Source organism: Rutidosis leptorrhynchoides, chromosome 3 (genome assembly GCF_046630445.1).
Source record: "Rutidosis leptorrhynchoides isolate AG116_Rl617_1_P2 chromosome 3, CSIRO_AGI_Rlap_v1, whole genome shotgun sequence".
In the NCBI taxonomy this organism is placed as follows: domain Eukaryota; kingdom Viridiplantae; phylum Streptophyta; class Magnoliopsida; order Asterales; family Asteraceae; genus Rutidosis; species Rutidosis leptorrhynchoides.
This window is the reverse complement of record NC_092335.1, coordinates 188,952,025-188,979,947: the sequence shown is the minus strand read 5'-3', so window position 1 is coordinate 188,979,947 and position 27,923 is coordinate 188,952,025.

Genomic DNA, 27,923 nt, shown 5'->3' with positions numbered 1-27,923 from the left:
TCGTCTATACACTATCGATGCACTAAATGCAGTAAGACGTGTCTAGACTTAAGAATGATAAGCATGCAATTTCCTAAGGATGATAAGCAGATGTTTTCTGACTAAAAATGATAAGCAAAACTTTTTGACATGTAGACACGGTCAAAGTCCAGACTCGCTAATGTATCCTAACAACTACTAGTTAGAAACACTAATGCAAGGCCTGGTTCACTAAGACCAACGCTCTGATACCACCTGTAAAGACCCGTCCTTATCCACCTGGACGAAGTCATCAACATTTGGTTCCATTGCGACGATCGACTCCAAGTAATGTCCTTAATATGAGCAAATGCACAGCGGAAGACTTAAATCGTACCTGAGAATAACATGCTTTAAAATGTCAACATAAAGTTGGTGAGATATATAGGTTTGATGCTAGCAGCGTTATATCTATGGACCACAAGATTTAAAGTTTATACATAATACACTCCTCGTGTATAGAAAAGTCGTTGAGCACTTGGTAACCATACTTAACATTTAAATCACAGCAGCATATTCTTAAATAAACCCTACACCGTACCAAGTGTAGTAACGAAACGAAGTACTGTGCAACCGTTTAAAACTGGTCGTCCAGCCCGGTTGGGGTTGTCAGGCCCGATAGATCTATCAACAGGATTCGCGTTTACGCTCCTCACGTAAATATTAGCTACCAAGTATAAAGAGATATGCCATGGTACAACTCAACGTAAAATTTATATTTTTGATCACTTGCGTCCATAACGTAAATCATTTATAAAAACAGCGCATGTATTCTCAGCCCAAAATATTTAGAGTTAAAAGGGAACTATATACTCACCTAATGTATTTTGTAGTAAAAATACATATAACATCATTGATCAAATATAAGGTTGGCCTCGGATTCACGAACCTATATCAATTGTATAAATTAACACACATAATGAACATGTAATAATCATCAAACTAGTTTATATATATCATCTATTTAATTTAGTAATATATTTGTTATATAAAATAATACTAATAACGAAAACAATAATAATAATCATAATAATAATAATAATAATAATAATAACAAGAATTAAAACCATTTTTAATGATAATAATGATAATGATAACTTTATTAAAATAATTTTAATAATAATGACTAATGAATAATAATAATAATAATAATAATAATAATAATAATAATAATAATAATAATAATAATAATAATAATAATAATAACAATGGTAATAAACATAAAAAGAGAACTACCTTTAAAGGTTTAAAAAGAATTAAACTTTCAAAGCCGGGACTCGAACCCTTGACCCCTCGCTTATACACTAACACTCTAAACCATGTATCTGTTTCCGTTTTTCTGGTTTAAAGTCATTCCTTATATACATAACCCGTTTTCTTTGTGTTTCCCCTTTCTTCTTTTCTTAAATTTAAACAGACTAGTACCAAAATAATTTGGGTTTCGGCCCAACTATGAATTTGACGAGTCCAAACCAAGGGAATCGATCCACAAGCCCAAATGATATGTCTGCTAATTCGATTAACCTAGACGACTTGATATTTTATATATATTTTTTCTTTTTCGTCGATGGGAAACAGGCAACAAAACAACAAGTGTCATCTCCTGTCATCTCCTTTACAGCTCATCACAAGTCATATTCCACAATCAATCATAACCGACAGCTTATGGGCCAATATAGAGAGATAATTAGGTAATTATGTATGTATCTTTTTTCTGTTTTACGATTTATTTAACCGATTATATCTCGGCATCTTCTGGTTCGTTGTAACAGAAATTAAATTAAAGCAGTAGCAGTCTTGCTCCAGGTGTGTTTATGACTCGACCTAGGGTGGTTCTTGGTCTTCGATTGCTAGTAATATTTAAAGTGATCGAGTATCAAAAGAAGGCTTAGAAGATAGGTGCTGTTTGGTCAATCAATGACAACACGACAATCCGATCAGGTTATCATGTGGGTGGTGATGGATAGATGGAGGATCATGGTTCGCGAAGAAAGGTGGTTTGAAAGGTGTTGTAGGGTGTTAAGGTGGTTGTTGAAGATTAACAGGAGTAAGACAGGTGGGTTACGTAGAATAATAAGGAGGAAAGGATGTAGTAGTAGCGGGTGAGATAGTGGACTGTCTATTCAGTTTAAATAGAAGAAAGAAGAACAAGAATGAGATAACAGGTGGTGATCATAGTTTATTGTTGGTTGTTAAGTGAGTTTGGTATTGTAGGGGTGGCGGTTTGATGTGTTCATGGTGACCGATATTTGAGTTCCGATCAGAAAGCAACCTCAGGAACCGACTAATACCTATTTTTGATGTTACGATGAAAGTGGTTAAAGTTAAATGGGTTGTGGGTGTTTTGCAGGAAAACATATAAGGTGATGGTGATCGGTAGTGGTGGAAAAAGGTGTATGGTAGCGGTAGTAAAGGAAGAAGGAAGAGAAACAATGAATATGTGATTTTAATCTAGCAAGAGTGATGAAGGTAACGGTTCTAGTCATGAAGGAGAGAAATATCGGTGGGTTCATGGTGATGAGGGTGGATGTGCGTGGTTGTCGAAGAGGAAACAAGAATTGGGTTTTCGGTGGTTTCATGGTGACAATCAATAGTCGATGAAAGAAAGCGATAGTTTGTGGTGTTGGAGAAGAGGGTGAAGTGGCCGATGATAGTGGTAAAGAGTTGGGATATCTCATCTATAACTGAATTGATCAAATGTATATATATATAAAAAGTGGTATTTAGATTTCTCATCAGCTAAAGTAATAAAACAAACATAAAGGTGATCATGATGGTTAATGATTTTTGTTTGTTAATGCCACAAATTGTACGATTAATACAGCTCATGAATTGAATTTAGAGATATATACAAAGTTAAATACAGTGTTATTGATATGCAAATCAAATTCTGTCTCTAAATCTAAATATCTGACTTCTTTAATATTATTAAAATTTAATAATTATAATTATATTAACAATAATATAAATACTAATAATAATAATGATGATACTAATAATAACAAAAATAATATTAATAATAATAATAATAATAATAATAATAATAATAATAATAATAATAATAATAATAATAATAATAATAATAATAATAATAATGATACATTAATTAATAATGAGAATGATATGATAACACCAATAGTGTAATAAATTATGCTAATCAAATAATATTTCGAATTATAATATATGTATATATATATGTATCCATATATAATTAGTTGTTCGTGAATCGCCAGGCTTGGTCAAAGGGTATCTAGTTATCCGAATATAGATTTCAAACCTTTCTAGACTCAACAATACATATTCTGCTTATCGTGTCGGAAACATATGGAGATTAGAGTTTAAATTTGGTCGGAAATTTCTGGGTCGTTACACGTGCACTCGAGGTGAGATCATAGTCCCACCTTTTCAACAACTTTTTATACTTTTAAATTGTGGGCTGAGAAATATACTTTGTTACATTTTGTACTACTTACTTTTATACTTTGAACACAAGTACAAGGAAAACAAACATTCCACAGCGAGTTAGAACAAAAATCCTCAATTCGATTATCATTAGTTACACTTGCAGGGTGTAAGCGAGAACTTATATTGTGTGGCCATACGGGTTTGACAAACCCTCATTACGGACGGTTCGCTACCGTCTACGGATGAAATATATTTTCGAGAAACAGTGTATGTTCTAACACTATTGTGATGGGGTTCTATGGAAGGAAACGTTAAGTCTTGATAATTGGGTGCTCGCGAACAATACTTTTGGAATGCAAACGATTTTGATAATCAACGTTATGGGAATACTAAATCTTGTGGTTCAAAAACAACGTTTACAAATACACCTATGATTTCACCAACGTTTTTCGTTGACAGTTTTCTATATGTTTCTCAGGTTCATACTCGGCTACTTGATACATGCTTCCGCACACTTTGATTACTTGCTTGAGGTCAAGCATACATGCATACGCTAGTGATAGCACTTTTGGATTAAACCTTAAAGCATACATACTTACGCTATTTATAGCAACTGTGATTTTCAACTTATATTATGTCGCAAGTTATTTCATTTATACTTTACAATTTTTGTAATCTTAAACTTGTTGTCGAATTGTTTGTAAACTAAACTTTGCAAGTCTTGTACGTTTCAAATGAATGCGACATAATTTTGGTCAAACGAGTCTCATATAGGGACTATGACCACGCAACGGGACCTAAGTAGTCGGCGCCGTCAATGACGATTTTGCCGGGTCGCTACAGATGGTATCAGATCGTTGGTTGTAGGGAACTAGGATGTGCATTAGTGTGTCTGACAGAGTTGTTAGGACGCATTAGTGAATCTAGACTACAACCGGATAGTTAATCATTGCATCCTGACTTGCATTTGCTATAGATAGCACTTACTTGACTATTTGTGCATATATACTTGAATCTTTCTTAGGTGAACTCCATAATGGTACCAAACATTCATCATACGAATCCGTATTCTTCCACTTCCTGGTAACACACGTAAATTCGAGATTCATGCGCGTAAGGATGACAACGACTTCATTGGTCACACTTGTCCGGGAACCCTGTCTCCCAGATTATGATTCGCCACCGTTTCAACTTACTATCGGTGTCACACCGGTGTTCCTTACTATCTAACACTTCTTGTTACTACCATCACTACTCTAGGTGAGTATCGTCATCGCTAATTATCACTACGGTTGCGTACTTTTTGTTATCATGATTCGTTACTCTTTTCGTGCCTAAGGGCATTATCGCTTGACTTGAACCGCAATGACGTGAACAATCATTTATACACTTCCCTCGGGGAACGCTTCTTTAGAGTTGCACTAATTCTTGCGATTAAATACGAGTCACGTTGGTGATGTCGCTATGCCTTGTTCATTTTAAAACTTCACGATTACACGAACCTGAATCTATGGAGTGATGTGGGGATGGAGGTATGAGTTAGCGTAATATAACGACACTCGATCAACGTGGTTATATTACGGTAATTCACACCAAAGTTCTAGTGACACGTGATGGTGATTGGACTCGATCAACCTAATCACCACCATGTGCCATGTACATGACTTCATTTTTCTTGTTTGAACATCCGACAACTCCGAGAATACTGATAACAACCATACCCGGGACACATCATCGATTATTATCGAACCATACTTATGCTTCCGAATGAATGACAAATTCCTTCGACTTCAACCATATGCTATACGTGTATACTATCTCGTTTTCGCACAATTTTATCGATGAACTACAAAATGCTTGGCATGCTCACATCGAGGCGGAAACCTCTCTCGCCTTACACTCGCACTTTCGTATAAGGAAATCTTTATTCTAAATTCTCAATGGAGGGAGAGACTCCTCACGTTATACTAGTATTCGCCTCGAGGGTGAATAGTCCTAACGAACGTTTTTAGAAACCGATAAATCTTCCGCGGCGAAAAATTCTTGAGAAACAGAAACTTGTTCCAACAAACATTTTCAAGTCCAAACAAACTTTTTCAAATATACCTTAAAGAAATGTACCTCGTTTCGGATCGAGATTCTCATTTCACTTCTAGATTTCGGAGTGCCTTACAAAAAGCCTCAGGACCACGTTTAAACATGAGTACCGCGTATCATTCACAAACCGACGGACCAAGCAAACACGTGATTCAAACCTTGAAAACCATAATACGAGTTTGTGTTATCAACTTCAAATTTACTTGAGAAAAGGTTTTGCCTTTAACCAAATTCTCTTACAACGATGGTTATCATTCAAGTCTTAACGTCACACTTTTCGAGGACCCGTATAGCCGTAATTGTCGTTTTCTTAAATTGTTGAACCGAAGTAGGTGACAAGCGAACCACCGGACCCGAAATCATTCATGAAACAACTGAAAAATTTTTCAATTCCAAGAAAGGCTCAAGGCGGATCGTAGTCGCCAAAAGAACTATGCCGATGTTAGACGTGAACCTCTCGAATTCCAAGTGGGTAACCGCGTAACGTTAAAGTCGCACCTTGAAAAGGCGTAGTCCGTTTCGGAAGCGTAGAAAGCTAAATCCGCGATATTTTTAATCCTTTTGAAATCTTGGGGCGTGTTGTGCCCATTGCTTACCGTTTCGAACTTCCGACTCAAACAAATTCCGTTCATCCTACATTCTGTGTATCAAACTTAAAGGTGTGTCTTGCGAAACAAGAACTTGTTATCCTCTTCGATGAACTTACTATCAACGATAAACTTCACTTTCTAGGAGGACCGGTTGAAACTATAAATCGTGAAACCAAACTTTAAAACAACGTAAAAATCCCGACTGTCAAAGTTCGTTGAAGTGCCCGAGGAAGTACCTTCACGTAACCGTAGAATTTGCAACGCAAGGTTTCAAAGAAGAAACAACAACCACTACTTCCAACTAAATTTCGGGACGAAATTTCTTTTAAGGTGTAGGTAATGTAACATCCCGCGTTTTTCCGTTAAATTTATTTTCTAACACTATCTTTTTTTTTAAATAAAATCTTTCGTTATTTAAATTCGTAGTTTCCGTTGACCAACGTTCTTAATTTTTCCCGTTATTTAATTATAACATCACTCGTTTACTCGAGCGTTTTTAAAATATTCGTTTGGTTAATTCCCGCACCCGCTTTGAAACTTGAGGGACCGAGGTTGCCAAGTGGGCAAACTAGTTGACTAGGTCAACTAGTCAACCCACCTTATCCATCCATTCATTTCACCTCCCACCTTCTCCCTCTTTTCTCTCTACTTCCCTTTCATGAACTCAAACACCCATCCTCACAAATTCATCATCTAAATCCGATTGGAGAAGCAAACATCAAAACAAATTACTTTTTCGTGATTCTCTCTTCATCCTCTACATTTTGGCACCAATTTCATCAAGTTTGGGTAACATTTCTAAAACTCTAGATTTTCTCAAAATTCGTGTTTTTATACTTGAAATGGTGTTAGTTAGTGTCTATGGCTCGTGTGTAACATGAATATATATTTTGTTTGCTCGATTTGTTGTTTTGAGTAACTAGTTTGAACATTTCAAATGGGTTTGCTTAATCTTGCATTTTGGAAGATTAAATGTTGTTTGATTGTTAAAGTTCATGTTTTAATTGTGTTACTAGTATCACTAGCTTCGTTTTGATGCGTAGGTTGATTAAGAAAACTTCAAACACATGATTATTGATTTTTGTGAATTTTGGTTAGGGTTTGATAGACTTTGAAATGAACTTTTGATGCGTTGAATGCTTGTTAATGTTGTTAGTAAGTGTTTAGATGCAATGTATGCTTAATTACCTTCGAAACGGCATATCGTATGTGTAAATTGGATTCCCGAATCATAAAATACGTTTTACGAACTTGAAACTTTGAAAATAAACCTTTCTTGATCAATTGACGAGTTTTCGGTTATTGTAATTGATGTTTTTGCTTGTGAAAGGTAGTTAATTGTATTCCTTGTCAGAAGAGCTTTCCAATGATATAAGATGCGTATTCTAAGTGTTTACGGTTTGCGTTTTGTGCTAAATTGAATTTTGGATCAAGACTTGAACTTTTGAAACTGACCAGGTACCAGGCCACGCCTAATGTCGCGGCGCGACACCTCTGGCCGCGGCGCGGCAATAGCCGTGTTTGGGTTCTGACCTACTTTGTCAAATTTCGAAAAATGTTTGGCACGCTATGGACCTCCGATTCACATGTAACTTGTCCTAACATGCTTATATATGATTAAAAACCTCAGAAAAATAGTTCGGAACCCGACCCGAACGTGTTGACTTTTTCGTTGACTTTGACCCGACCAAGTTTGACTTTTAGCCAAACTTAACCGAATACTTATACAATCTTTCTAACTCGCTTCTATACTTGTATCTTGCATGAAACGTGATAATTTGATTCACATGCTACTTAATCGAGTCGTAACGAGCCATAGGACTAATTGAACACATTTCACCCGACCTTGTGTCGTAACCGGTTAATTGATACAACTTATTTGTTTAGGTCAAGGCTAAGCAACTTTCATGCACACGTTTACTTTGTGAAGTACATTTATACTCGTGCACTCGAGGTGAGATCATAGTCCCACCTTTTCAACAACTTTTTATACTTTTAAATTGTGGGCTGAGAAATATACTTTGTTACATTTTGTACTACTTACTTTTATACTTTGAACACAAGTACAAGGAAAACAAACATTCCACAGCGAGTTAGAACAAAAATCCTCAATTCGATTATCATTAGTTACACTTGCAGGGTGTAAGCGAGAACTTATATTGTGTGGCCATACGGGTTTGACAAACCCTCATTACGGACGGTTCGCTACCGTCTACGGATGAAATATATTTTCGAGAAACAGTGTATGTTCTAACACTATTGTGATGGGGTTCTATGGAAGGAAACGTTAAGTCTTGATAATTGGGTGCTCGCGAACAATACTTTTGGAATGCAAACGATTTTGATAATCAACGTTATGGGAATACTAAATCTTGTGGTTCAAAAACAACGTTTACAAATACACCTATGATTTCACCAACGTTTTTCGTTGACAGTTTTCTATATGTTTCTCAGGTTCATACTCGGCTACTTGATACATGCTTCCGCACACTTTGATTACTTGCTTGAGGTCAAGCATACATGCATACGCTAGTGATAGCACTTTTGGATTAAACCTTAAAGCATACATACTTACGCTATTTATAGCAACTGTGATTTTCAACTTATATTATGTCGCAAGTTATTTCATTTATACTTTACAATTTTTGTAATCTTAAACTTGTTGTCGAATTGTTTGTAAACTAAACTTTGCAAGTCTTGTATGTTTCAAATGAATGCGACATAATTTTGGTCAAACGAGTCTCATATAGGGACTATGACCACGCAACGGGACCTAAGTAGTCGGCGCCGTCAATGACGATTTTGCCGGGTCGCTACAACTGTCACTCCGATTGAATTTCGGTCATTGTCGGAATTCAATCCTCTTAAGATATTAATGTAACGACCCGTCAAAAGCGTCATTGACGGCGTCGTTAACTTAGGTCCCATTACGTTGTCATAGTCCCTAAATGAGACGCGTTTGACCAAAATTATGTCGCATTCATTTGAAACGTACAAGACTTACAAAGTTTAGTTTACCAAACGGTTCGACAACCAGTTTAAGTTTACAAAAGTATAAAGTATAATTGAAATAACTTGCGACATAATAAGTTGAAAATCACGGTTGCTATAAATAGCGTAAACATATATGCTTTAAGTTTAAATCCAAAAGTGATATCGCTAGCGTATGCATGTATGCTTGACTCCAAGCAAGTAATCAAAGTGTACGGAAGCATGTATCAAGTAGCAAAGTATGAACCTGAGAAACATATAGAAAACTGTCAACGAAAAACGTTGGTGAAATCATAGGTGTATTTGTAAACGTTGTTTTTGAACCACAAGATTTTGTATTTCCATAAAGTTGATTATCCAAATCATTTGCATTCCAAAAGTTGTTATTCGTGAGCACCCAATTATCAAGGCTTAACGTTTCTTTTACCCCATACACATAGTGTTAGAACCTACACTGTTTCTCAAAAATATATTTCATCCGAATAATGGTAGCGAACCGTCCGAATGAGGGTTTGTCAAACCCATATGGCCATACAACATAAGTTCTCGCTTACACCCGGCAAGTGTAACTAATGATAATCGAATTGAGGATTTCTGTTCTAACTCGCATGTGGAATGTTTGTTTTCGTACTTGTGTTCAAGGTATGAAAGTAAGTAGTACAAAACTATAACAACCTTCACTTTTCGACTTTCGATTTTACTAAAATACCTAGAGTTGTTATATACGAATAAATTTAACGTTGACCGAATAAACGTCGCTTAAAATAAATAATATAATTATAAATATTATAAATAAGGTTATGTTATATAATATAACATAATTACATCAATGAATATATATAATATTTATATTACTTTTGTTATTTAGTTAATAGAATATATAATTAACTAAATAATAAATAATATTATAACATTTATAAAACTAATAAAAACTATAAAGTAATAATCATAAATTTTAATTTTAATTATAAAAACTGAATATAATAATAATTTTTATATAAAATTCGTATTTAATAATTAAAAAAATATAGAAATAAAATGTTAAATGTTCTTAGAAATGTATTAAACGATTTTTTTAGAATTTTATAAAAAAATAAAACTATATCTACTTTTAATAAATAAATACAAACTACTTTTTCTTATTTTAACTTTTAAGATTTAATTTTAATAAAAATACAAACTACTTTTTCTTATTTTTACTTTTAAGATTTACTTTTAATAAAAATACAAACTACTTTTTCTTATTTTAACTTTTAAGATTTACTTTTAATAAAAAAATACAAACTACTTTTTCTTATTTTAACTTTTAAGATTTACTTTTAATAAAAATACAAACTACTTTTTCTTATTTTAACTTTTAAGATTTACTTTTAATAAAAATACAAACTACTTTTTCTTATTTTAACTTTTAAGATTTACTTTTAATAAAAATACAAACTACTTTTTCTTATTTTAACTTTTAAGATTTACTTTTAATAAAAATACAAACTACTTTTTCTTATTTTAACTTTTAAGATTTACTTTTAATAAAAATACAAACTACTTTTTATTTTAACTTTTAAGATTTATTTTTAATAAAAATACAAACTACTTTTTCTTATTTTAACTTTTAAGATTTACTTTTAATAAAATTACAAACTACTTTTTCTTATTTTAACTTTTAAGATTTACTTTTAATAAAAATACAAACTACTTTTTATTTTAACTTTTAAGATTTACTTTTAATAAAAATACAAACTACTTTTTCTTATTTTAACTTTTAAGATTTATTTTTAATAAAATTACAAACTACTTTTTCTTATTTTAACTTTTAAGATTTACTTTTAATAAAATTACAAACTACTTTTTCTTATTTTAACTTTTAAGATTTACTTTTAATAAAAATACAAACTACTTTTTCTTATTTTAACTTTTAAGATTTACTTTTAATAAAAATACAAACTACTTTTTATTTTAACTTTTAAGATTTACTTCTAATAAAAATACAAACTACTTTTTCTTATTTTAACTTTTAAGATTTACTTTTAATAAAAATACAAACTACTTTTTCTTATTTTAACTTTTAAGATTTACTTTTAACAAAAATACAAACTACTTTTATTATTTTATTTTTTTTACCTAACATTTTCAACTATAAATACCACATACACTTCTCATTTCAAACTTGCCCCTTAATCTCTCATTTCTCTCTTGAAGAACTACTTCTAGTTGATATCCCGGTCACTTACTTGCTTTACTTTCCTTTCTTGCGTGGAATACTTCAACTGCTATTTAAGGTGAATTCATAGCCCCTCTTTATTGCTAGCAAAACTTACTTACTTTTGGGGTGAGACACATGCTGTTTTTTTTTTTTTACTTTTTACACTTTAGACACAAGTACCAAACTACTTAAACTATGCTATACCCGACTTTGTTCGGCTAAAGTCCCTACAGTGATATTTTTAAGTGCTCGGCATGCTAGGTTATTGGGAGTAGGCCTATCGGGAGTAACGTCCCTGATACATTTGACTATGTCTTTGTATTACTTGATAATGAAATTAAACCGACAAGTAGAACTAACTTGTCATGGGGCATACTATCGTTTAGTTTAAATATCACGAATTGGCATAACTATTTCTTTCGATCTTTGGAGATCAACTTTACAAACTAAATCTTGTGGTCTAAAACAACGGTCAAACTTTTTGTTAAACCTATGAACTTCACTCAACCTTTTTGGTTGACACTTTAAGCATATTTTGTCTCAGGTGACGAATAAGATGATTGCCATGACTGCTACTTAATGAATTGAATGCTGCTACATGGAGTCTTCATTTCATTACATTTACTTTACATTAAGACTACTATTATTATTTCAGTTTGAATTTGATGTAAAACTTTTAATGCTTCCGCTGTTTTATTAATAAATGTTTTATTCAAAACGTCTCATATAGAGTCGTTCTCGTTTATACAACTGTGATTTGATATAATTAGTCACAAATACCCTAGGCCCTATTTGGGGGTGTGACAGATTGGTATCAGAACAGAGTTGTTGTAGAGAACCAGGATTGCATTTTATGTGTGCCTTATACAATTAGGTACCTTAGCAATGTAGGACTACAACTTTCCTTGACCATAGTGCCTTTAATTGTTGCCTTTAACTGTTAAATACTACACTATACTTTAGAAACTTTACTTATCTTAGAATGCCAAGCCAATCTAAGAATTTTCCTAAGTACTATCCAATTACGCCACCGCATTTAAATGCGACACCATGATTTCTGAAATTCTTGACATTCCTATGTCATCTATCATGGTTTTGTGTATTACATATGTATTACATGAAATATTATCCATGATTTTTGAAAATCCTATATTTGTTACTACTCCCACTCAAACGTATGTAACTCCATGTTATATCACGTACCTATATGCCTTATGCTTTATGCATCGGTTTGCGAACCGAAAAATGTCATTGGATTATCACAGTATACGAATTGAAAGTCTTTAATCAAAAGATTATTAGATTACATACTTATCACTTTATGATCTCGACAAGTCATACTGCCATTATTAGAGTATAGACACATCATATCTTATTATATCTTATCGTATCTATCCCAATAGACTTTGTCTAACACTTTTCCTAAATTCCCTCCGTAAATTACGGAAATCTTTTTGCTATATACACGTATTCAAGGAAACGGATATATCATCCAGTATTCAACACTAATCTCATATCGAAACCCTTATCCGATCACATAATATGGATTTCTCATCTGATTCCTCAAGCTCCAATGGCAGCGTAACCGGAATGAACCAACCAATCAGCCATCATCTATTTTGGATGAATTAGGGATGGGTTCGTAGTAAACTTAATTAATGGAGACAGAAGAAGGTGATCCCTTCCACCAACCGAATTCACCTCTTGGTGAAGAACCTGAAACACTTACCGGCGAACCCATTCGAAACACTATTTTCACCCTCATTTCCAGGATATCCAGTCACGAATATATAATATCTAAAATTCTAGATCTTATTCATCCCCTTGTCCGAACTGCCAATCATCCCGGAATAGTAGAAGAAGTCAATGAACTTCGCGCTCGAGTGGTGGCTCTGGAGAATATGGTGCGAATTTTACAAGCATCAGCAGCACCAGCGGCATAACCAGCACCACCAGTACCATCAGCATCACCACCAACAACATCAGCTTCACCAACAACAACATCCGCATCTCACGCCTCAACATCACACTCAGTATCTCGGATATCAACATCATACGCCCCATAGATACCAAGGAATACTAGTAATAATGAGTTAAGATGTATTGACTCATTCTTCCTGAAGAATTATATATGTATACTTTATATATATATAGTTTGAAACAATAATAAACCTTTTCATACTAAGCTATTACGTGTGAATCTTAACTAGTATGTACTACTTGGTTAATTCATATCACTAATATGCTATGATGTACCTCCTTCGTTAATGACTTAACAATCATTAATCACTGCTTCAGCACAATAAACTCCATTTCATAATAAACTAAGTGTATTATTCAAATACATGTTTGATTGTATACTTTCATTTTCGATGTACTCAAAACTTTTTAGAAAACATCATTCGTGTCTTGCGAATTTCACAAGAATTCCACGAGCACCAACTTCATATACCGAAGTATATCAACAATAATGAACGATGAAGTATTGATTCATAACTTCATTAGTGAAATATTCCGCGACAAATATGAAATCTCTAAGGTTTTGGAGATTATTTATTCTCGTTTCAACCGTAAATCAAACGAGTTTAATCTTATATTAACTCATTAAACCCATGATTACATCTGAAGAATATATATATATGAACGTATATCTTCATAAAGATTGTAATTCTTTTGTACAAACTGTTAATTGTGAAAATATTTTAATGGGTAGGTAAAACCCGAGAAAATATTTATATCTCACTTTAATATGTTACATTGTACATTCTCCAATTCTGATTCAATAATCAGTAACTATACTACTTACATCCACATATGTATCCGTTCACCTTTTACATACAAATTCAATTACATATTCTGACATATCAGAATCCAAGAAAAGCTTTAGCAGATGTTATCTTCCTAAAGATCACTACATTCATGAATTATATTCATTCGTATTCTATGATGAATTATCACATCAACCCAACGAAATTATCATTCATTACTTTTGAAATCAACAACGCCTATTCATCAACCATTAGATCCGTTGACGATCACAATCAGCGTTTAATCATCTAAAAACGAAATTTCTTAAAACCATCTCGGATTGATAACCGATGATTCAAATATGGCTGCATTAAATGCAGAGGAAACAGCAAAATTGTAGAAGGTCTTAATGGCCAAAAGTTTGATAATAAAGAATGGTACGTTGGAAAAGCTCAAAAGAAAATTTGGAACTGAAAAACGGATTGAGCTAACCATGGAGGAGACCAAGGACAAATACAAGGACCAAACCCTATATTCAAAGAATCCAGGTAATTCTAGATCCGATGAAATCTTTAGAGAATATCTTGCTCCGAAATCATGTTAAAAGCTTGCGGAAAATTTTTCTTCATCAACTTTCGAACTTAGGAATTCCAAAATATCATCATAAATGAAATATCCCGTTCTTATTGATTAAAAACGTTTCATATTAATTGATTTCATTGCGAGGTTTTGACCTTTATATGAGACGTTTTTCAAAGACTGCATTCATTTTAAAACAAACCATAACCTTTATTTCATCAATAAAGGTTTAAAAAGCTTTACGTAGATTATCAAATTATGATAATCTAAAATATCCCGTTTACACACCACCATTACATAATGGTTTACAATACAAATATGTTATAACGAAATAAGTTTCTTGAATGCAGTTTTTACACAATATCATACAAGCATGGACTCCAAATCTCGTCCTTATTTAAGTATGTGACAGCGGAAGCTCTTAATAATCACCTGAGAATAAACATGCTTAAAACGTCAACAAAAATGTTGGTGAGTTATAGGTTTAACCTATATATTATCAAATCATAATAATAGACCACAAGATTTCATATTTCAATACACATCCCATACATAGAGATAAAAATCATTCATATGGTGAACACCTGGTAACCAACATTAATAAGATGCATATTTAAGAATATCCCCATCATTCCGGGATACCCTTCGGATATGATATAAATTTCGAAGTACTAAAGCATCCGGTACTTTGGATGGGGTTTGTTAGGCCCAATAGATCTATCTTTAGGATTCGCGTCAATTAGGGTGTCTGTTCCCTAATTCTTAGATTACCAGACTTAATAAAAAGGGACATATTCGATTTCGATAATTCAACCATATAATGTAGTTTCAATTACTTGTGTCTATTTAGTAAAACATTTATAAAAAAAATACACATGTATTCTCAGCCCAAAAATATAAAGGGTAAAAAGGCAAATGAAACTCACTTTCACAGATTTTTTTATTTGTTGGGAAGTAAGACTTGGCCACTGGTTGATTCATGAACTTATAACAAATATGTACATATATATCAAAGTATGTTCAAAATATATTTACAATACTTTTAATACATTTTGATGTTTTAAGTTTATTAAGTCAGCTGTCCTCGTTAGTAACCTACAACTAGTTGTCCACAGTTAGATGTACAGAAATAAATCGATAAATATTATCTTGAATCAATCCACGACCCAGTGTATACGTATCTCAGTATTGATCACAACTCAAACTATATATATATTTTGGAATCAACCTCAACCCTGTATAGCTAACTCCAACATTCACATATAGAGTGTCTATGGTTGTTCCGCAATATATATATATATATAGATGGGTCGACATGATAGGTCGAAACATTGTATACGTGTCTATGATATCTCAAGATTACATAATATACAATATAAGTTGATTAGGTTATGGTTGGAATAGATTTATTACTAACTTTCACGTCGGTAAAATGAGTAGTTTTTATCAATCTTGTTTTACTGGCCATTTCTTCGTTTCTAATCCGTTTTGAGTGATTCTAGTGGCCACGGTTTCGTATTGAACTTAAATTTATGAATCTAAATAGAAAAAGTATAAGTTATAGTCGGAAATATAAGTTACAAGTCGTTTTTGAAAGAGGTAGTCATTTCCGTCGAAAGAACGACATCTTGATGACCATTTTGAAAAACATACTTTCACTTTGAGTTTAACCATGATTTTTGGATATAGTTTCATGTTCATAAGAAAAATCATTTTTTCAGAAGTATAGCTTTTAAATCAAAGTTCTTCTTAGCTTTTAATTATCCCAACCAAAACAGCCCCCGGTTTTACTACGACGGCGTATATCCAGTTTTATGGTGTTTATCGTGTTTCCGGGTTTTAAATCATTAAGTTAGCATATCATATAGATATAGAACATGTGTTTAGTTGATTTTAAAAGTCTAGTTAGAAGGATTAACTTTATTTGCGAACAAGTTTAGAATTAACTAAACTATGTTCTAGTGATTACAAGTTTATAACGTTGAATAAGACAGCTTTTTATGTATGAATCGAATGATGTTATGAACATCATTACTACCTCAAGTTCCTTGGATAAATCTACTGGAAATGAGAAAAATGGATCTAGCTTCAAAGGATCCTTGGATGGCTTGAAATTTCTTGAAGCAGAATCATGACACAAAAACAATTTCAAGTAAGATTTCCACTCGAAATAAGATTGTTATAGTTATAGAAATTGAATTAAAGTTTGAATATGATTATTACCTTGTATTAGAAAGATAACCTACTGTAAGTAACAAAGGTTTCTTGATCTTGGATGATTACTTGGAATGGATTTAGAAAACTTGGAAGTAAACTTGCAATCTTGGAAGTATTCTTGATTTTATGAAACTAGAACTTTTAGAATTTATGAAGAACACTTAGAACTTGAAGATAGAACTTGAGAGAGATCAATTAGATGAATAAAATTGAAGAATGAAAGTGTTTTTAGGTGTTTTTGGTCGTTGGTGTATGGATTAGATATAAAGGATATGTAATTTTGTTTTCATGTAAATAAGTCATGAATGATTACTCATATTTTTGTAATTTTATGAGATATTTCATGCTAGTTGCCAAATGATGGTTCCCAAATATGTTAGGTGACTCACATGGGCTGCTAAGAGCTGATCATTGGAGTGTATATACCAATAGTACATACATCTAAAAGCTGTGTATTGTACGAGTACGAATACGGGTGCATACGAGTATATTTGTTGATGAAATTGAACAAGGATGTAATTGTAAGCATTTTTGTTAAGTAGAAGTATTTTGATAAGTGTCTTGAAGTCTTTCAAAAGTGTATGAATACATATTAAAACACTACATGTATATACATTTTAACTGAGTCGTTAAGTCATCGTTAGTCGTTACATGTAAATGTTGTTTTGAAACCTTTAGGTTAACGATCTTGTTAAATGTTGTTAACTCAATGTTTATAATATCAAATGAGATTTTAAATTATTATATTATCATGATATTATGATGTACGAATATCTCTTAATATGATCTATATACATTAAATGTCGTTACAACGATAATCGTTACATATATGTCTCGTTTCAAAATCATTAAGTTAGTAGTCTTATTTTTACATATGTAGTTCATTGTTAATACACTTAATGATATATTTACTTATCATTTAACATAATTAACCAAGTGTATCAATATCTTAATATGATTCATATGTACCTAGTAAGACGTTATAACGATAATCGTTATATATATCGTTTTCGAGTTTCTTAATTTAATAGTCTCATTTTTATGTATATAACTCATTGTTAAAATACCTAATGAGATACATACTTATAATAAAATCATGTTAACTATATATATAACCATATATATGTCATCGTATAGTTTTTACAAGTTTTAACGTTCGTGAATCACCGATCAACTTGGGTGGTCATTTGTCTATATGAAACATATTCCAATTAATCAAGTCTTAATAAGTTTGATTGCTTAACATGTTGGAAACACTTAATCATGTAAATATCAATCATTTAATATATATAAACATGGAAAAGTTCGGGTCACTACAGTACCTACCCGTTAAATAAATTTCGTCCCGAAATTTTAAGCGATTGGAGGTGTTGGCTCATCTTCTGGAAATAAGTGCGGGTACTTCTTCTTCATCTGATCTTCTCGTTCCCAGGTGAACTCGGGTCCTCTACGAGCATTCCATCGAACCTTAACAATCGATATCTTGTTTTGTTTAAGTCTCTTAACCTCACGATCCATTATTTCAACGGGTTCTTCAATGAATTGAAGTTTTTCATTGATTTGGATTTTGTCCAACGGAATAGTGAGATCTTCGTTAGCAAAACATTTCTTCAAATTCGAGACGTGGAAAGTGTTATGTACAGCCGCGAGTTGTTGAGGTAACTCAAGTCGGTAAGCTACTGGTCCGACACGATCAATAATCTTGAATGGTCCAATATACCTTGGATTTAATTTCCCTCGTTTACCAAATCGAACAACACCTTTCCAAGGTGCAACCTTAAGCATGACTATCTCTCCAATTTCAAATTCTATATCTTTTCTTTTAATGTCGGCGTAGCTCTTTTGTCGACTTTGGGCGGTTTTCAACCGTTGTTGAATTTGGATGATTTTCTCAGTAGTTTCTTGTATTATCTCCGGACCCGTAATCTGTCTATCCCCCACTTCACTCCAACAAATCAGAGACCTGCACTTTCTACCATAAAGTGCTTCAAACGGAGCCATCTCAATGCTTAAATGGTAGCTATTGTTGTAGGAAAATTCTGCTAACGGTAGATGTCGATCCCAACTGTTTCAGAAATCAATAACACATGCTCGTAGCATGTCTTCAAGCGTTTGTATCGTCCTTTCACTCTGCCCATCAGTTTGTGAATGATAGGCAGTACTCATGTCTAGACGAGTTCCTAATGCTTGCTGTAATGTCTGCCAGAATCTTGAAATAAATCTGCCATCCCTATCAGAGATAATAGAGATTGGTATTCCATGTCTGGAGATGACTTCCTTCAAATACAGTCGTGCTAACTTCTCCATCTTGTCATCTTCTCTTATTGGCAGGAAGTGTGCTGATTTGGTGAGACGATCAACTATTACCCAAATAGTATCAAAACCACTTGCAGTCCTTGGCAATTTAGTGATGAAATCCATGGTAATGTTTTCTCATTTCCATTCCGGGATTTCCGGTTATTGAAGTAGACCTGATGGTTTCTGATGCTCCGCTTTGACCTTAGAACACGTCAAACATTCCCCTACGTATTTAGCAACATCGGCTTTCATACCTGGCCACCAAAAATGTTTCTTGAGATCCTTGTACATCTTTCCCGTTCCAGGATGTATTAAGTATCTGGTTTTATGAGCTTCTCTAAGTACCATTTCTCTCATATCTCCAAATTTTGGTACCCAAATCCTTTCAGCCCTATACCGGGTTCCATCTTCCCGAATATTAAGATGCTTCTCCGATCCTTTGGGTATTTCATTCTTTAAATTTCCCTCTTTAAAAACTCCTTGTTACGCCTCCTTTATTTGAGTAGTAAGGTTATTGTGAATCATTATATTTATAGATTTTACTCGAATGGGTTCTCTGTCCTTCCTGCTCAAGGCGTCGGCTACCACATTTGCCTTCCCCGGGTGGTAACGAATCTCAAAGTCGTAATCATTCAACAAATCAATCCACCTACGCTGCCTCATATTCAGTTGTTTCTGATTAAATACATGTTGAAGACTTTTATGGTCGGTATATATAATACTTTTGACCCCATATAAGTAGTGCCTCCAAGTCTTTAATGCAAAAACAACCGCGCCTAATTCCAAATCATGCGTCGTATAATTTTGTTCGTGAATCTTCAATTGTCTAGACGTATAAGCAATCACCTTCGTTCGTTGCATTAATACACAACTGAGACCTTGCTTTGATGCGTCACAATAAATCACAAAATCATCATTCCCTTCAGGCAATGACAATATAGGTGCCGTAGTTAGCTTTTTCTTCAATAACTGAAACGCTTTCTCTTGTTCATCCTTCCATTCAAATTTCTTCCCTTTATGCGTTAATGCAGTCAAGGGTTTTGCTATTCTGGAAAAGTCTTGGATGAACCTTCTGTAGTAACCAGCTAGTCCTAAAAACTGGCGTATGTGTTTTGGAGTTTTCGGGGTTTCCCACTTTTCAACAGTTTCTATCTTTGCCGGATCCACCTTAATACCTTCTTTGTTCACTATGTGACCGAGGAATTGAACTTCTTCCAACCAAAATGCACACTTTGAAAATTTAGCGTACAATTCTTCCTTGCTCAATACTTCTAACACCTTTCTCAAATGTTCACCGTGTTCTTGGTCATTCTTTGAGTAAAAAAGTATGTCATCAATGAAAACAATGACAAACTTGTCAATGTATGGTCCACACACTCGGTTCATAAGGTCCATGAACACAGCTGGTGCATTAGTTAAACCAAACGGCATGACCATAAACTCGTAATGACCGTAACGTGTTCTGAAAGCAGTCTTTGGAATATCATCTTCTTTCACCCGCATTTGATGATACCCGGAACGTAAGTCAATCTTTGAATAAACAGACGAGCCTTGTAGTTGATCAAATAAGTCATCGATTCTCGGTAGTGGGTAGCGGTTCTTGATGGTAAGTTTGTTCAACTCTCGGTAGTCGATACACAACCTGAATGTACCATCTTTCTTCTTGATAAACAAAACAGGAGCTCTCCACGGTGATGTGCTTGGTCGAATGAAACCACGCTCTAAAAGTTCTTGTAATTGGCTTTGCAGTTCTTTCATCTCGCTGGGTGCGAGTCTGTAAGGAGCACGAGCTATTGGTGCAGCTCCTGGTACAAGATCTATTTGAAATTTAACGGATCGATGTGGGGGTAATCCCGGTAATTCTTTCGGAAATACATCGGGAAATTCTTTTGCGACAAAAACATCATTGATGCTCTTTTCTTCAGTTTGTACTTTCTCGATATGTGCTAGAACAGCATAGCAACCTTTTCTTATTAGTTTTTGTGCCTTCAAATTACTAATAAGATGTAGCTTCGTGTTGCCCTTTTCTCCGTACACCATTAAGGGTTTTCCTTTTTCTCGTATAATGCGAATTGCATTTTTGTAACAAACGATCTCTGCTTTCACTTCTTTCAACTAGTCCATACCGATTATCACATCAAAACTCCCTAACTCTACTGGTATCAAGTCAATCTTAAATGTTTCGCTAACCAGTTTAATTTCTCGATTCCGACATATATTATCTGCTGAAATTAATTTACCATTTGCTAATTCGAGTAAAAATTTACTATCCAATGGCGTCAATGGACAACTTAATTTAGCACAAAAATCTCTACTCATATAGCTTCTATCCGCACCCGAATCAAATAAAACGTAAGCAGATTTATTGTCAATAAGAAACGTACCCGTAACAAGCTCCGGGTCTTCCTGTGCCTCTGCCGCATTAATATTGAAAACTCTTTCGCGGCCTTGTCCATTCGTGTTCTCCTGGTTTGGTCAATTTCTAATAATGTGGCCCGGTTTTCTACATTTATAACAAACTACATTGGCATAACTTGCTCCGACACTACTTGCTCCACCATTACTCGTTCCGACACCATTTGTTCCTTTTGTTCTGTTAACCCCTGGTCCGTAGACCTCACACTTCGCCGTGCTATGACCATTTCTTTTACACTTGTTGCAAAATTTGGTGCAGAACCTCGAGTGATACTTTTCACACCTTTGGCATAGCTGCTTCTGATTATTGTTGTTGTTGCGGTTGTTATTGTTGTTGGGATGATTGTTGTAGTTGCTGTTGTTGTTGTTGTTGTTGTTGTTGTTGTTGGGCCGTTTGTTGTAGTTGTGATTGATGTTACGATTGTTGGGATAGTTGTTGCGATTATTGTTGTAATTGCTGTTGTTGTTGTATTGGTGATTCTTATCACCGTTTTCCTCCCACTTTCTTTTGACTTGCTTCACATTGGCCTCTTCAGCCGCCTGTTCTTTAATTCTTTCCTCAATCTGGTTTACTAGTTTGTGAGCCATTCTACATGCCTGTTGTATGGAGGCGGGCTCGTGTGAGCTTATATCTTCTTGGATTCTTTCTGGTAATCCTTTCACAAACGCGTCGATCTTCTCTTCCTCATCTTCGAACGCTCCCGGACACAATAGGCACAATTCTGTGAATCGTCTTTCATACGTGGTAATATCAAATCCTTGGGTTCGTAACCCTCTAAGTTCTGTCTTGAGCTTATTGGCCTCGGTTCTGGGACGGTACTTCTCGTTCATCAAGTGCTTGAATGCTGACCAAGGTAGTGCGTAAGCATCATCTTGTCCCACTTGCTCTAGATAGGTATTCCACCATGTTAACGCAGAACCTGTGAAGGTATGCGTAGCGTACTTCACTTTGTCCTCTTCAGTACACTTACTTATGGCAAACACCAATTCGACCTTCTCGGTCCACCGTTTCAATCCGATCGGTCCTTCGGTTCCATCAAATTCCAAAGGTTTGCAGGCAGTGAATTCTTTGTAGGTGCATCCTACACGATTTCCTGTACTGCTAGATCCAAGGTTATTGTTGGTATGTAGCGCTGCCTGTACTGCGGCTATGTTTGAAGTAAGAAAGGCACGAAATTCCTCTTCGCTCATATTCAAGGTGTGTCGAGTAGTTGGTGCCATTTCCTTCAAAATATTCAAATGAAACAAGTTAATCATACAGAATATTAAGAGTAGTCAATAGTATCTCGTAGCATAATATGAACTCATTTATAAAAGCTTTTTATTCATATTAGCGTTTTATAAGTTTAAATTCGGGTAGTACCTACCCGTTAAGTTCATACTTAGTAGCTAATATACAATTCAACTACTATAATTCTATATGAAAAACTGATTATAAAAATATTTCGCGTTCAAACTTTTACACAATATTTTACAAACTTACAATACCGCTTATTTTACATATAGCATGAAATATAGCACACAATAAATTTGATACAAGATGGTTGTGAAGATAATTCTAGCTAGTACACAAGTCGTTCAGCAAAGGCAATAAAGACACGTAATTCATAGTCCAGAAACAAGTCATGCATTCTGGTTTTACTAGGACTACTTCCCATCCTTGGTCTTGTGGAACATAACCATTATGGCCGTTGATAAGACAGCGTGTTGTAACGTCGTCAAAGGGAAGAGGGTTACGTAATGTCCAACAGTCCTGTAACAATCTAAAAACCTCATTTCTTACCCCAATTACCGACTCCGTCACTTGTGGGAATGTTTTGTTTAATAGTTGTAGCCCGATGTTCTTGTTCTCACTTTGGTGAGAAGCGAACATTACTAACCCGTAAGCATAACATGCTTCTTTATGTTGCATGTTAGCCACTTTTTCTAAATCACGAAGTCCTATATTCAGATATATTGAGTCAAAATAATTTCTTAACCCGTTGCGCAAAATAGCATTTGGGTTCTCCGCAATATATGCGTCAAAGTAAACACATCGTAACTTATGGATTTCCCAATGTGATATCCCTCATCTTTCGAACGAAAGCCTTTTATAAACCAAGGCATTCTTGGCACGTTCTTCGAATGTCTTACAAACTGATCATGCCTTAAATAGTTGTGCCGAGGAATTCTGACCGACTCTAGACAAGATTTCATCAATCATGTCTCTAGGTAGGTCTCTTAAAATATTGGGTTGTCTATCCATTTTGTGTTTTTATACTGTAAAATAGACAAGAGTTAGATTCATAAAAAAAATACTTATTAATACAAGCAATTTTTACATATATCATAAAGCATGAGCACACTATATTACATATATTACACCACACGAATACAACTATCTTATTCCGACTCGCTCGTTTCTTCTTCTTCGGTTTTGGTTCGTTTTGCCAAGTTTCTAGGGATATATGATGTTCCCCTAATACGAGCCGTCGTTTTCCACATTGGTCTAGAAAAACCTGGTGGTTTAGAGGTTCCCGGGTTATTGTTACAACTTAAGAAATACGGGTGTTGACGATACATATAAAGTTCATCGGGGTTGGAATCAGATTTCTCTATTTTTATGCCCTTTCCCTTATTGTTCTCTTTTGCCTTTTTAAATTCAGTTGGGGTAATTTCTATAACATCATCGGAATCCTCGTCGGGACCCGATTCATCGGAGAATTGGTAATCCTCCCAATATTTTGTTTCCTTGGCGGAAACACCGTTGACCATAATTAACCTTGGTCGGTTGGTTGAGGATTTTCTTTTACTTAACCGTTTTATTATTTCCCTCACCGGTTCTATTTCTTCTTCCGGTTCCTCCTCCTCCGGTTCCGATTCTTCTTCCGGTTCCGATTCTTCTTCCGGTTCCTCTTCGGGAACTTGTGAATCAGTCCACGAATCATTCCAAATTACATTTGACTCTTCATTATTATTAGGTAAGTCAATGGGACTTGTTCTAGAGGTAGACATCTATCACATAATATCAAACGCGTTAAGAGATAAATATATCACATAATATTCACATGTTAAAAATATATAGTTTCCAACAAAATTTGTTAAGCAATCATTTTTCAAGTAAACACGGTCAAAGTCCAGACTCACTAATGCATCCTAACAAACTCGATAAGACACACTAATGCAAAATTCTGGTTCTCTAAGACCAACGCTCGGATACCAACTGAAATATCCCGTTCTTATTGATTAAAAACGTTCCATATTAATTGATTTCGTTGCGAGGTTTTGACCTCTATATGAGACGTTTTTCAAAGACTGCATTCATTTTAAAACAAACCATAACCTTTATTTCATCAATAAAGGTTTAAAAAGCTTTACGTAGATTATCAAATAATGATAATCTAAAATATCCTGTTTACACGCCACCATTACATAATGGTTTACAATACAAATATGTTACAACGAAATAAGTTTTTTGAATGCAGTTTTTACACAATATCATACAAGCATGGACTCCAAATCTCGTCCTTATTTAAGTATGCGATAGCGAAAGCTCTTAATAATCACCTGAGAATAAACATGCTTAAAACGTCAACAAAAATGTTGGTGAGTTATAGGTTTAACCTATATATTATCAAATCATAATAATAGACCACAAGATTTCATATTTCAATACACATCCCATACATAGAGATAAAAATCATTCATATGGTGAACACCTGGTAACCGACATTAACAAGATGCATATTTAAGAATATCCCCATCATTCCGGGACACCCTTCGGATATGATATAAATTTCGAAGTACTAAAGCATCCGGTACTTTGGATGGGGTTTGTTAGGCCCAGTAGATCTATCTTTAGGATTCGCGTCAATTAGGGTGTCTGTTCCCTAATTCTTAGATTACCAGACTTAATAAAAAGGGGCATATTCGATTTCGATAATTCAACCATATAATGTAGTTTCAATTACTTGTGTCTATTTCGTAAAATATTTATAAAAAAAATTACGCATGTATTCTCAGCCAAAAAATATAAAGGGTAAAAAGGCAAATGAAACTCACTTTCACAGATTTTTTTACTTCATCGGGAAGTAAGACTTGGCCACTGGTCGATTCACGAACCTATAACAAATATGTACATATATATCAAAGTATGTTCAAAATATATTTACAACACTTTTAATACATTTTGATGTTTTAAGTTTATTAAGTCAGCTGTCCTCGTTAGTAACCTACAACTAGTTGTCCACAGTTAGATGTACAGAAATAAATCAATAAATATTATCTTGAATCAATCCACGACCCAGTGTATACGTATCTCAGTATTGATCACAACTCAAACTATATATATATTTTGGAATCAACCTCAACCCTGTATAGCTAACTCTAACATTCACATATAGAGTGTCTATGGTTGTTCCACAATATATATATATATATATATATATATATATATATATATATATATATATATATATATATAGATGGGTCGACATGATAGGTCAAAACATTGTATACGTGTCTATGGTATCTCACGATTACATAATATACAATATAAGTTGATTAGGTTATGGTTGGAATAGATTTATTACTAACTTTCACGTAGGTAAAATGAGTAGTTTTTATCAATCTTGTTTTACTCGCCATTTCTTCGTTTCTAATCCGTTTTGAGTGATTTCAGTGGCCACGGTTTCGTATTGAACTTAAATTTATGAATCTAAATAGAAAAAGTATAAGTTTATAGTCGGAAATACAAGTTACAAGTAGTTTTTGAAAGAGGTAGTCATTTCCGTCGAAAGAACGACATCTTGATGACCATTTTGAAAAACATACTTTCACTTTGAGTTTAACCATGATTTTTGGATATAGTTTCATGTTCATAAGAAAAATCATTTTTCCAGAAGTATAGCTTTTAAATCAAAGTTCTTCTTAGCTTTTAATTATCCCAACCAAAACAGCCCCCGGTTTTACTACGACGGCGTATATCCAGTTTTATGGTGTTTATCGTGTTTCCGGGTTTTAAATTATTAAGTTAGCATATCATATAGATATAGAACATGTGTTTAGTTGATTTTAAAAGTCTATTTAGAAGGATTAACTTTATTTGCGAACAAGTTTAGAATTAACTAAACTATGTTCTAGTGATTACAAGTTTATAACGTTGAATAAGACAGCTTTTTATGTATGAATTGAATGATGTTATGAACATCATTACTACCTCAAGTTCCTTGGATAAACCTACTGGAAATTAGAAAAATGGATCTAGCTTCAAAGGATCCTTGGATGGCTTGAAAGTTCTTGAAGCAGAATCATGACACGAAAACAATTTCAAGTAAGATTTCCACTTGAAATAAGATTGTTATAGTTATAGAAATTGAATTAAAGTTTGAATATGATTATTACCTTGTATTAGAAAGATAACCTACTGTAAGTAACAAAGGTTTCTTGATCTTGGATGATTACTTGGAATGGATTTAGAAAACTTGGAAGTAAACTTGCAATCTTGGAAGTATTCTTGATTTTATGAAACTAGAACTTTTGGAATTTATGAAGAACACTTAGAACTTGAAGATAGAACTTGAGAGAGATCAATTAAATGAAGAAAATTGAAGAATGAAAGTGTTTGTAGGTGTTTTTTGTCGTTGGTGTATGGATTAGATATAAAGGATATGTAATTTTATTTTCATGTAAATAAGTCATGAATGATTACTCATATTTTTGTAATTTTATGAGATATTTCATGCTAGTTGCCAAATGATGGTTCCCACATGTGTTAGGTGACTCACATGGTCTGCTAAGAGCTGATCATTGGAGTGTATATACCAATAGTACATACATCTAAAAGCTGTGTATTGTACGAGTACGAATACGGGTGCATACGAGTAGATTTATTGATGAAATTGAACGAGGGTGTAATTGTAAGCATTTTTGTTAAGTAGAAGTATTTTGATAAGTGTCTTGAATTCTTTCAAAAGTGTATGAATACATATTAAAACACTACATGTATATACATTTTAACTGAGTCGTTAAGTCATCGTTAGTCGTTACATGTAAATGTTGTTTTGAAACCTTTAGGTTAACGATCTTGTTAAATGTTGTTAACCCAATGTTTATAATATCAAATGAGATTTTAAATTATTATATTATCATGATATTATGATGTACGAATATCTCTTAATATGATCTATATACATTAAATGTCGTTACAACGATAATCGTTACATATATGTCTCGTTTCAAAATCATTAAGTTAGTAGTCTTATTTTTACATATGTAGTTCATTGTTAATACATTTAATGATATATTTACTTATCATTTAACATAATTAACCAAGTGTATCAATATCTTAATATGATTCATATGTACCTAGTAAGACGTTATAACGA